Source organism: Amblyraja radiata, chromosome 21 (genome assembly GCF_010909765.2).
Source record: "Amblyraja radiata isolate CabotCenter1 chromosome 21, sAmbRad1.1.pri, whole genome shotgun sequence".
In the NCBI taxonomy this organism is placed as follows: Eukaryota; Metazoa; Chordata; class Chondrichthyes; order Rajiformes; family Rajidae; genus Amblyraja; species Amblyraja radiata.
This window is the reverse complement of record NC_045976.1, coordinates 30,868,942-30,881,645: the sequence shown is the minus strand read 5'-3', so window position 1 is coordinate 30,881,645 and position 12,704 is coordinate 30,868,942. Positions and strand designations below refer to the sequence as shown.

Below are 12,704 nucleotides of genomic sequence, written 5' to 3'. Positions count from 1 at the left end.
GGCCCAGGACGGAACGATTTTGCTGGATGAACTGCTTCATTTAGTGAAGAGTTGTAAATGGAACTGAACATTGTGCAATCACCAGGGGATGTGAGGTTTCTTCCCTTGGGCGTGAAGCACAAGGAAAGGATTCACAATCACAAGTCATTCTGCATGGAAACAGGGTCTCTGGCCCACCATGTTTATGCCGACTGTCTTGTACCCACCTGTTGTATCTTGACAATTTCATTGATCATCTTGATATTTCTTAACCATTCTGACAATCTCTGCCTGTACCTCCCGCAGGCATTTCACATTCCTAATATCCTATGTGAATAAATAATTAATCCCCTACTCCTACCCCTGCCTTAAATCTGTGCCCTCTGGTTATAAACATCTCTGATACTAGTAAAATATTCTTCCTATCTCCTCATTCAATTCTTCTCATAATTTTTAAACCTCAATTATGCCCACCCTCAGCCTCCTCCACAGGTTCCCCAGAACTTCCTTCTTCTCTAAAGTGTTCCTTCATGATCAAGGATGAGTTGCATCTCCGTCAGTTCTGTGGGCTCTGGTGGAACTTGCAGATATTGACTTTGAGAGGCTGTTAGCAGGTAATGGGATGTCTATGATGTTGGAGGCTTTTCAACGTGAGATCAGATGATCTCAGGATGAGAATATCCCAGTTTGAGTGAAGCACAAGGAAGGCAAAAGTAGAGAACCTGGGTGACGAGGGAATTGAGGCTCAGGTCAGGACAAAGAAAGTGCTTGACAGATAGAGGCAGCTGGCTCAGTGAACAGGACACGGTGGGAGGAAAAGTGTCCTGAACCACGGTCACTCAGAGGGCGAGTCTCTGAGGTTTCAAGGAACGGACTGTGATTCATCTTTGCTACGTATTGTTTCTTTGTATTGGATGTAACTTATGTCAGAAATCTTCTCCATGTAACCAATAGACCTGTACCCACAGTGATTGTTGTGGTCACAGACAAGTCTCCTGATTTAGGTTACAATGGTTGTGTAAATGTTATATTTGGAGCGTACTGTAGGATAATGGGAGGTTGTGCTGTTTGATGGGAGAAATAGCAAAACAGACCATTTCACGTGGTGAGAAGCCGATAAATGTTGGTGTGTGGAGGGGTGCAGGTGTGTTGGATCACCAGATGCTGAAACAAGCAATTATGAAGTCAAATAGGACAATGTCTGTTATTTTGAGGGGTTTGGAACGGTTTTCTAAATAATTTCTCCAGGATGAATAAAAAGCTGCTGGAAGAACTCAGCCGGTCAGGCAGCATCTGCAGAGGCATAGTCGGTGTTTTAGTTTCAACCCTGCTCTCGAGGACATTGCCAAAGTCTTCAACATCAGCATTATGAGTTCTTCAGCCTTTAGTGCTGATAAAACCACTGGTGACATCCAGAGGTCAAACACAGGGCCAGTTCCCTTCACCTTCAAACCAGCATCTTCACCCCTCCTATCAACAACCATTCCTGAACCTTCCTTCCAGCCACCCTGTTTCCAACCATCCCTTCTGCTCCAAAGACTTCACCAGGTATTGGCCCATAAATTGGACCCCACAATAAAGCTGGACTAATCCAGTCCAGCTAATGACCAGACAATCAGGCTGCTCCCAATCATCAGAGGTTGTCCACAGTGCGGGCAAGTGTCATTTCCCCTCCAATAATCAACTTGCCCACGCTCAGTGTGGGTTTCACCAAGATCACTCTGCTCTCGACCACATCACAGCCTTGGTCCAAAGTGTAAAGAAGTGTCATCAACACACTGTAACTTTACTTCGTTTATTCTTACTGTAACATACTGTAACATTACAATGAGCACTAGCTGTACGTGGTCTGTCACGGGAACTAGAGAGAGAGAAGTGTGTGAGGAGGTTGTAATTATACTTGTGATATGGGGAGTGGTTAGTAGTGGTGAGGTAACTATATTAAAGGTACATGCACATATCATCTGCACAAAGGTGAGGCCAGAGTGAGGCTCCTTGAAGACAAGGCATCATTTGTCTGAGTGCAGCATTGAGGAGACCTGGCCATTCTGAGACAAGGATCGTCAAGGAGAGAATACGTCAATGGTTGGATACATTCCCCACACAAAGTACGATGCCTGTGGTTGAACATCCCAGCCCCAGGACATCACCTCAAGAATTCCTTAGTATATGAGCATGGATGATGAAAATGGAAATTACTGCCAATACCTGTGTAGGGAGATGTGCAGGTGCAGCAAAGTTTTGAGACATTCCTGTGTCTTTCTTGGTAACCTCCGATGACGTTTGATAAAGGGACAAGCATTTTGGTGAGAGTTTAGAGTCACACAGAGGTCAGAGCAGTGAAGACCAGCTAGTTCCATCCAAAGGAACTTTACTGAAGAGTTGGGTTTTTACAACATTCCGGCAGCTTCATTTACTGAGACGCTCCCACGATATAATAATGACAGTCTGTGTATTCTGAGCTCCACAGTCCTCTGAGGTAGAATATTCAGAAGAACCTGAAGAAGTTAGGTAAGGTTACAAAATAGACTCCGCTTTTAGTTTAGGTATAGAAAATGGGTGCTTTGCCATTTTCTCTCCATATTCAACAAGAATAAAGTGCACAAACACTGGATGCTTTGCCCTATGATCTAAATGTACAGGACACTGGGTCCTTACCATTTACTCTGAACATTCAACAAGATTGTAATGAAGTTGATGAATAAATGAATAAACAAGGTCAAAAAACAAGACTGTTTGAATCTGCAGAGATAAAGAGTAGCTCCTTCGAGCAAAAGTATATGAAAAAATAACCTTTCCTCTAAGATCGGGAGAAACTAACAATCTTTAATATTACCATATATGGACAAAGCAAGAGGCTGTACAATGTTCTGTAAGATAAAGAATTGCTGAATTGCAGACTGGTTCGCGTATAAGCATACGCATGTGCTTTGCATCTATGTGTGGAACATGAGGAACTCTGTGTCTGTGTGTTCATATTTAGAGTTACCTCCCACACCCGCCTGGGTGAAATAAAGACGTTACCATATTACTAACTTTATTGTGTTGTTATCTGTTTGTAGCGAATCGATCTTTACAAACCCCAACACTTTTTATGGGAGTGGCATCATAGGAAATTATAGGTGATTTAAGAAGATCTTTGTATCTTCACCAACTAAAGCTGAGACCCCTGAGAACTTGAAAATAGCCAAGGTTGTTCTATCCTTTCATAAGGGAAGTAGAGCCAATCAACCGCTATCTCTATGGGGGTTTAGACCAATCACCAACCAGCTTCCCTTAAAATTCCAGTCCAATCAACAAATCGGTCTCCTCCCGTCCAATCAGCTGCTGTCTCCAAGGACGTTGCCTGTAAATTTGAGCAAGGGATAACTGTCCAGGTCCCTGCTGCTGAAAGAAAAGGAAATACTGGAAACTTGAACTGGGACAACTCACAACTGTAATTCTTCAGTGGTGTGACACGGAGAAAAAAAAAATGTTTTTCAAGTCAATGAGTTGCAATGTATAATTTCTCTCTCCACCGTTGCCACGTGACCCGTTTCCATTTTCATTCCTGCTGCTGATCAAGTTTCATTGACTTTTTTCACCTTAATAAATAAAGCTTGCATTGCCTCTCTCTCAGGACAAATCTCAGCACCACTGATGCTGCTAACACTGAGAGAGAGGCAATGGAGAACACAGCTGCCAACAGTCAGGCTACCCATTTGGATTTGTTCAGTCGTGTGCTGCAGGTAACAGCGACTCTCACCTGTCCTCGATTTGTTCTAAAGATAGACACAAAGTTCTGGAATAACTCCGCGGCTCAGGCAGCATCTCTGGGAGAAGGAATAGGTTACGTTTTGGGTCGAGACCTTTCTTCGGACTGACAGTCAGGGGAAAGGGAAACGAGAGTTATAGACGATGCAGAGAGATATAGAACAAATGAATGAAAGATATGCAAAAAAGTAATGATGATAAAGGAATCAGGCCATTGTTAGCTTCTTGCTAAGTGGGAATGAGAAGCTGATGCGACTTGGGTGCAGGGGGATGGAGAGAGAGGGAATGTAGGGGTTACGAAGTTAGAGGTCAATATTCATACCATTGCGATGTAAGCTTCCCAAACGAAATATGAGATGCTGTTCCTCCAATTTGTGGTTAACCTCACTCTGACAAAGGGTGGAGATGGGAAGATGTGACAGGTGGTGGAATCCCGTTGGAGGTGGCAAAAATGTCAGAGGATTATGTGTTGTGTGTGACGGCTGATGGGGTAATCGATATGGACTAGGGGAACTGTACCTCTTGCGACTGGAGGGAGGGGGAGCAAGAGCGAAGACATGAGTGAGGGGCACATCTATGATGGGAGAGAGGAACCCCCATTCAACAAAGAATGAGGACATCTCGGATGTCCTAGTATGGAACACATCTTGGGCGCAGATGGAGGAGTTAGGAGTAGGTGATAGAGTCTTTGCAGGAAGCAGGGTGGGAAGAAGTGTAGTCGAGATAGTTGTGGGAGTCAGTGGGTTTCTAATAGATGTCAGTCAATAGTCTATCTCCTGTGATTGAGACAGTGAGATCAAGAAACAGGAGGGAGGTGTGGGAGATGGTCCAAGTGGATTTGAGTGCAGGATTGTCATTAGTGGGGAAGTTAATGAAGTTGATGGGTTCTGCATGGGTGCAGGAGGTATCACCGATGCAGTCATCACTGTAGTGGAGGTGGAGTTCTGGGATGGGGCCAGTGTACGCCAGGGACTGTGATTGTTCGGCATACCCTACAAAGAGGCAGACATAGCTGGACCATAGCTATGCCTTGGATTTGGAGGAACTGGGAAATGTCGAAGGAGAAGTTGTTGAGGATGAGGACCAGCTCCACCAGGCAGAGGGGAGTGTTAGTCGAGGGGATTGGCAGGTTTTGCAGATGAGGAAGAAGCAGAAGACTATAAGGCCTTCCTGGTGGGGGATTGTGTAGTGACTGAATGTCTAGAGTAAAGATGAGGGAGTGGGGGCTTGGAAAGCGGAAATCATTAAAGAGACGAAGGGCATGTTAGGCATCTTGGACATAGGTCAGGAGAGATTGGACCAGGGGGGATAGGATGGAGTTGAGGTATGTGGAAATCATTTCAGTGAGACAGGAGCAGACAGAAACAATGGGTCTTCAAGGGCATTGTGTTTATGGATTTTGGGGAGAAGGTAAAACTGGGCTGTGCGGAGTCTCGAATGCATCATGCCCGTACTTTGGTCAGCTCCTGGAATAAGTGTGTGGCCCACAGCCTCATGTGGTTACTGACTGACTTAAAGGACTGAATCCCAGCTCAGTCACATAATAGAAAGTAAGAGTGAGAGGAGTGAAAATACCAAGTGGGTGAGAGTGGTGTAATGTTGAGTTACTCCCACCATCTCTCTCCCCCTCCCTCACACAGCACCAAACACACAGCTCATGTTGCAGTTCTCTTTATTATTGGCTGAGAAGCTCAGTGAGTACAGTCACCACAGACAGTGAGAGCGGCTACAAAGAAATCAAAGCACTGGATCCACTGCTGGAAAGGATGAGTGGATGATTCTGGAGTCTTCTAATCGCTGGTTCACTTATAGGAACAAATAAAAGCTGCCGTTTCAAGACATGATCGACCACTCCAAAATCCCCTGCCTAGAAACAGAAAAATAGTAAAGCATTTACCTGATAGTCCACAAGTAAAATTAAGCAGATGCTGGAAAACTGAAATAAATGCTTGAAATAACCTATAGGCCAGTTACCATTTGTGGAGAGGAAACAGGGAAGTGATTGAGAAATGAATTATTCCTGTTCTTCCCATCACAGATGCTGTCTGACCTGCTGAATGCTTCTAGCATTTTCTGCTTATCATTCAGTTCAAATGATTTATCTTTATGTTTTAGAGATTTAACGTGGAAACAGGCCTTTCAGCCCACCATGTCCATCCCGACCATCGGTCATCCATACACTAGTTCTCCAAGTTCTAATCACCCCTGTGCACAATACGGATAATTTGCAGAAGCCAATTAACCTGTAAACCTAGGCGTCGTTGGAATGTGGGTGGAAACCGGAGCACCCAGAGAAAACCCACGTGGTCAGAGAAGGGGAATGTACAAATTCCGTCTAGAGAACATCAGTAAACAGGATCAAACCCAGGTCTCTCGTGCTGTAAGGCAGCACCTCTACTATCTGTACCTTTGTGCTGCCCCCGGGGTTTGGAATCAGAATTTTAACTCACAGGACAAATCATTCCAAACTCCCTCTCCTAGAAGCACAAATAGAGCCCATAAACAAAATGTTGTATATGCTGGAAATGTGAAATAAACGCTGGAAATATCCAATAGGTCAGGCAGCATTTGTGGTGAGGAAATAGGAAGGTCATGGAGGGAAATGATATATCTGATTCTCTCTCCACAGACTCTGCCTGACCTGCTGAGTGTTTCCAATATTTTCTGTTTTCTATCTGGTCTAAATGTGACCTAAAATTCATCTACCTGAAGTTCAAGTATAAGGTAGGGTTGAGTGTGCTGAATCATCTGCTCTACCACTTAATCACAAGATGCAAGACATGAATATAAAAATTGGGGGTGAGGGAATTAAATTCTGTAGTTGGAATGTTAAGGGAATTAATGAACCTATCAAGAGAGGCAAAGTGTTAGCTCATTTAAAATCATTGAAAACAGATATAATATTTCTCCAGGAGACACATCTTAAAAAGGAAGCACAACACAGATTGAAAGCAAAATGGATTGCTAAAGCGTACCACTCTTCATTCTCACATAAATCAAGAGGTGTTGCAATATTAATTCGTAAAGGTATACCCTTTAAACATAAATCAACGATAGAAGACATTGAAGGCAGATATATGGTAATAATAGGGGAGTTATACTTTAAAAAGGTGACTCTCCTCAATGTGTATGGACCAAATTTTGATAGCCCTCTGTTTTTTAAGAGAATTCTTAACAATATCCCGGAAGGTACAGAACAAAACTTAATAATCGGTGGAGATTTAAATTGCACTTTGGATGCTTGTTTGGATAGATCATCAACTCAAAGAAAACTAAAATCTCGATCAAGTGAATTTTTAAATTCATACATTAATACTACTAATATTAAGGACGTTTGGAGAATTGAAAATCCATCGGGCCGAGAATATTCATTTTACTCACCAGTACATAAAACTTACTCAAGGATAGACTATTTTTTAGTATATTCAAAACTTATCCCATTTACCTATAACTCACAATATCATAACATCATAATCTCAGACCACACTCCATTAACATTTATGATCAAAGTAAACGGAATGGCAGAGACACAGTCACAATGGAGATTTAATCCCCAAATCTTAAAAGATAAGTCATGTAATGAATACCTAGTAAAACAGATTAAAATGTTTTTTGAGGCTAACGATAGCCCTGAAATCTCTGCCTCCCTTCTTTGGGAAACATTTAAAGCATTTGTACGAGGAGCATTAATTTCTTCCCAATCATTTTTTAATAAAGAGAATAGGGCCAAACAACAGAAACTGGAAATGGAAATAAAGCAATTAGACACAGAATTGCAGCAGCACCATCCACGATAAAACACAATAAAATTGCAGTATTGAAATATAAATTAAACAAGATTTATTCAGACCAAGTTATAAAACTTTACCAACATACAAAACAATTACATTTTGAATTTGGTGACAAACCACAAAAACTATTAGCGCGTCAACTTCGCAAATTGGATGGGGAAAAAACAATATACAAAATTAGAACAGACAAGGGAGAAACATTAACACTGCCTAAAGATATTAATGATAGATTTCTACAATACTACCAAAAATTGTATTCGTCTAAAATAACAGAACAATCAACGGGAATGGAAACATTTTTACAAAATTGTAAGTTTGCGGGTCTAGATCAGAAAGAGAGAGAATTGCTAGGGGCTGAAATTACGATAAAAGACATTGAAGAATCAATAAAGTCCTTAAAAAACGGAAAGTCGGCAGGACCCGATGGTCTAAATTCGGAATTTTATAAAAAAAATTATGATTTGCTTTCCCCACGCCTACAGACAATGTACAAATACGCATATACTCAACAGAAACTCCCAGAAACTCTAAATGAATCTACAATCATACTTATACCAAAAACGGACAAGGATCTTGAAGACCCAGGTTCATACAGAGCTATAGCCCTCTTAAATACTGATCAGAAAATATTAACTAAGATTCTATCTAATAGATTGAGCTTAGTGATCAGCAAATTAATACATCCCGACCAAACAGGGTTTATCCCCAAACGGTATTCATTTTATAATCTGAGAAGATTATTTAATATTATATACTCCAATAGAATCCCTAACGCAGAGCTAGCAATTATCTCGTTAGATGCTGAAAAAGCATTTGACCAGGTAGAATGGCCATATTTATTTTCGGTGATGGAAAAATTTCAACTAGGAGAGAAGTACTGTACATGGGTTAAATTGTTATATTCTAATCCAACAGCTAGAATATTAACAAACAAAACGTTATCAACTAAATTTAATCTCTCTAGAGGCTGTAGACAAGGATGCTCACTATCCCCACTATTATTTGCTCTTGCAATCGAACCCCTAGCAGAAAGCGTTAGAAACCATCCAGGAATATTTGGATACAATACTAGAGACACAAGGAATAAAATCTCCTTATATGCAGATGATATACTAATATATATTACAAAATTAGAAACTAGTATTCCAAACCTATTAAATCTAATAACTCAATTTGGTCAGTTTTCGGGATATAGAATCAATTGGAATAAATGCGAAATCATGCCAATAACAAAATTCAATTTACATACAATACAACAATCCCCTTTTAAAATAGTTAAAGATAAATTTAAATACTTAGGAATCTATGTAACTAAGACATATACCTCTTTATTTAAACTAAATTTCCCACCCTTGCTGAATAAACTAAATAAGAATATTCAATACTGGAAAACACTCCCCATTTCTATGCTTGGGAGAATTAATGCTATAAAAATGATTTTTTTACCGCAACTGCTGTACCTACTTCAACTAATTCCGATATATATCCCAAAAACTTTTTTCAAAAAAGTCGATTCCATTGTTACAAGTTTTGTCTGGGATTATAAGAATCATAGAATAAGTAAAAAACATTTATGTAAATCAAAGATAAATGGAGGTCTGGCTTTGCCAAATTTCTTATTTTATTTTAGGGCAGTCCATATTAAAAACATGAATTTCTGGCTGGAAGAAATGGATCAACAACCAGATTGGCTAATGATGGAAAAGGAAGACTGTCTACCTTTTGAAATTGGACCGATCATATTTGCCCCCACAAAACTGTACAAAAAAACCTATAAAGAAAACCCCATAATACATAGTAGAATATGAATTTGGAAACAAATAAAAAAAGATTTAAAATTGAATAATATACCACTCTGCCTTCCCATTGTAAATAATCCTTTGTTCAAATCATCCTTTATGGACAAAGGTTTCACACAATGGAAAAATTATGGAATCAAAAATATAGGACATCTTTATGGGAAAGGTACTTTTCTTTCATTTCAAGAGTTACAACAGAATTATGGACTGCACTCAAATAATTTCTTCAGATATCTACAAATTAGAGATTATGTTAAATCTAATACACAAGTCTACAGGAATAGGGAATCAGAAATTCTTGATGAATGTCTGAACAAGCATCCTAATACTGAAAAACTAATAGCTTATATTTATAACACCCTACTAAACAACGAGGTACCACCGACCGAACCATATAGATACAAATGGGAAAATGAAATAGGTCATCCTATCACGAAAGATATGTGGGACGAAAGTTTACAACAAATACATCAATGTTCATTAAATGCCAGACATACTTTAATACAATTCAAGGTCTTACATAGACTACACTTCTCTAAAATAAAACTAAATAGAATCTTCCCACAAATCTCTCCTATTTGTGATAAATGTCTAAATTTAGAGGCTAATTTAACACATACATTTGCAAACTGTATAAAACTTAAACATTTCTGGGCTGATATTTTTGAAATAACTTCAGAAGTTATTAATACAAAACTGGACCCAGACACAAAATTAATAATACTTGGAATATCAGAACAAAGCTTAACACTCACAACAAACCAAAGAAATTTCCTCAACTACAGTATAATAACCGGAAAAAAATTAATATTAAAATTTTGGAAAGGCCCTACAACCCCCACAATTAAAATGTGGATTACGGAAATGTCGGAGACCCTATACTTAGAAAGAATTAGACTTGTCTTAATGGACAAACAAGATCTTTTCCATAAAATTTGGGCTCCATTCATTAACTATCTGAAGGGATAGATTGGCACAGCGCGAGGACCCAGCTGAAACTTGAACTCAGGAATAGATGAAAAGCTATACTTTATAACCTACGAACCTATCTCCATTGATGTATTACAGGTAACCCATTCCACCTCCCTTGTTTTTCTGTTGTGTTTTTTTTTGCTTTCTTTTTTATTTGTAACTTTCTACCCTCTCTTTTTCCCTCTTTCTATAAAAAATAAAAACACTAGAAGCAGAAGTAATTGATAATGGAAAATTTTAATAATGTATGACTGATGTATATGAAAAGTTTTTTTACTATAATATGTAACTACATTTTATAATATGTCTACTTCTAATAAATAAATAAAAAATAAATGTTCCATCTATTTGAGTCAGAGTCCGTGAGCCATTCATGTTCCATGACTCTTGATCGGTGAGTTTGCCTTGTAAATAAAGGGAGTCACTTCCTGTGGAGGTGCCAGGTGCAGCCAGAGTGTGTGTTGCTGAAACCTGAAGCCCCCAATATTCACGGGGGTTTGGACTGTCCCAGACTAAAGTGTCTGGGTTCACCCTGGGCTGGAACTCCCTGTGTGGGCTGGACAACAACCCTGTGCAGTCAGAGATAAATCCAGCCCTCCCCATTCCAGGGACCTCACACAATGGGAGCAGAGTCTGGAATCTCTGGAGCTGGAACTTCTGCAACCGATGTCATGTCTAAATCTGGGGATATTACACCACTGCACATTCCAATATCTGTAGCGTTTGTGGAGGAACAAATGGCAATCGTAAAAATAACGTAAGTAAAATTAGGTTGGATTGAGCAGTGTTTGTTGTTCTGTGTCTGTTTGTGGTGTATAATTTTCAGTAGTTGTCAGAGTAATATGACAACAAATGGATGCTGAAATTGTGAAATCTGTTACGAGTTCTGCATATAAGGATCACATGAATCTTTGTTTGGTGAACAACCTTGTTTGGTTGTTTCCAATGGCCGATGTAATTGGCGTTCCTAATTAAAGTCTTCATTGCCTGCCCGATCTTGGTGGTGTGTTTTAAAGGTTTTTTTAACAGAGTTGGTGCCGTGACTCGCATGACTACAACTGAAGAATGCAGAAGAACAAGTTGAGTCTTTGTTTAAGGACTCTGAAAGGCTTTCAATGCACAATGTTAATCCCGATGTTGTCATTTAAAAAGGGGGTGAACAACTAGATCTCCTCAACTTGGTCAAAAAGCCTGATAGGGTAACAGGACATGTGTTTAGCTGCCATGGAGGATGAATGGAGGCAATCACTGTGAAAACGGTCGTGAGTTTGACATCTGGTAGGACCATAGGTGAAGATAACTTCATGGCTATGCAGTTTGGCCTTTAGATAAAGTACTCGGGATGGACATATTGCAAAATTACTGCATGATGAGAAGGAAATATGAACAGGTAACGTAATTAAGAGCTCTTTAGCCTGATAACGACTGAGATGTGTTTTATTTATTCAGCTCTTGGAGCTGTAACAACTTGAAATTATTGATTTCAAAGTCATTGAAAACAGATATAATATTTCTCCAGGAGACACATCTTAAAAAGGAAGCACAACACAGATTGAAAGCAAAATGGATTGCTAAAGCGTACCACTCTTCATTCTCACATAAATCAAGAGGTGTTGCAATATTAATTCGTAAAGGTATACCCTTTAAACATAAATCAATGATAGAAGACATTGAAGGCAGATATATGGTAATAATAGGGGAGTTATACTTTAAAAAGGTGACTCTCCTCAATGTGTATGGACCAAATTTTGATAGCCCTCTGTTTTTTAAGAGAATTCTTAACAATATCCCGGAAGGTACAGAACAAAACTTAATAATCGGTGGAGATTTAAATTGCACTTTGGATGCTTGTTTGGATAGATCATCAACTCAAAGAAAACTAAAATCTCGATCAAGTGAATTTTTAAATTCATACATTAATACTACTAATATTAAGGACGTTTGGAGAATTGAAAATCCATCGGGCCGAGAATATTCATTTTACTCACCAGTACATAAAACTTACTCAAGGATAGACTATTTTTTAGTAGATTCAAAACTTATCCCATTTACCTATAACTCACAATATCATAACATCATAATCTCAGACCACGCTCCATTAACATTTATGATCAAAGTAAACGGAATGGCAGAGACACAGTCACAATGGAGATTTAATCCCCAAATCTTAAAAGATAAGTCATGTAATGAATACCTAGTAAAACAGATTAAAATGTTTTTTGAGGCTAACGATAGCCCTGAAATCTCTGCCTCCCTTCTTTGGGAAACATTTAAAGCATTTGTACGAGGAGCATTAATTTCTTCCCAATCATTTTTTAATAAAGAGAATAGGGCCAAACAACAGAAACTGGAAATGGAAATAAAGCAATTAGACACAGAAAATGCAGCAGCACCATCCACGATAAAACAC

The 12,704-nt window shown here is 39.3% G+C and overlaps 1 long non-coding RNA gene across 2 annotated transcripts in view; it reads right to left on the bottom strand.

The window, feature by feature from the left end:
• Positions 1 to 5,387: 5,387 nt before the first annotated feature.
• The window catches only part of LOC116985272, a 58,865-nt gene continuing 51,548 nt past the window's right edge, over positions 5,388 to 12,704 (bottom strand). For both annotated transcript variants that reach the window (XR_004415232.1, XR_004415231.1), the window contains exon 5: positions 5,388 to 5,595. This is a non-coding gene — a long non-coding RNA (uncharacterized LOC116985272). The remainder of the gene's footprint in view (positions 5,596 to 12,704) is intronic.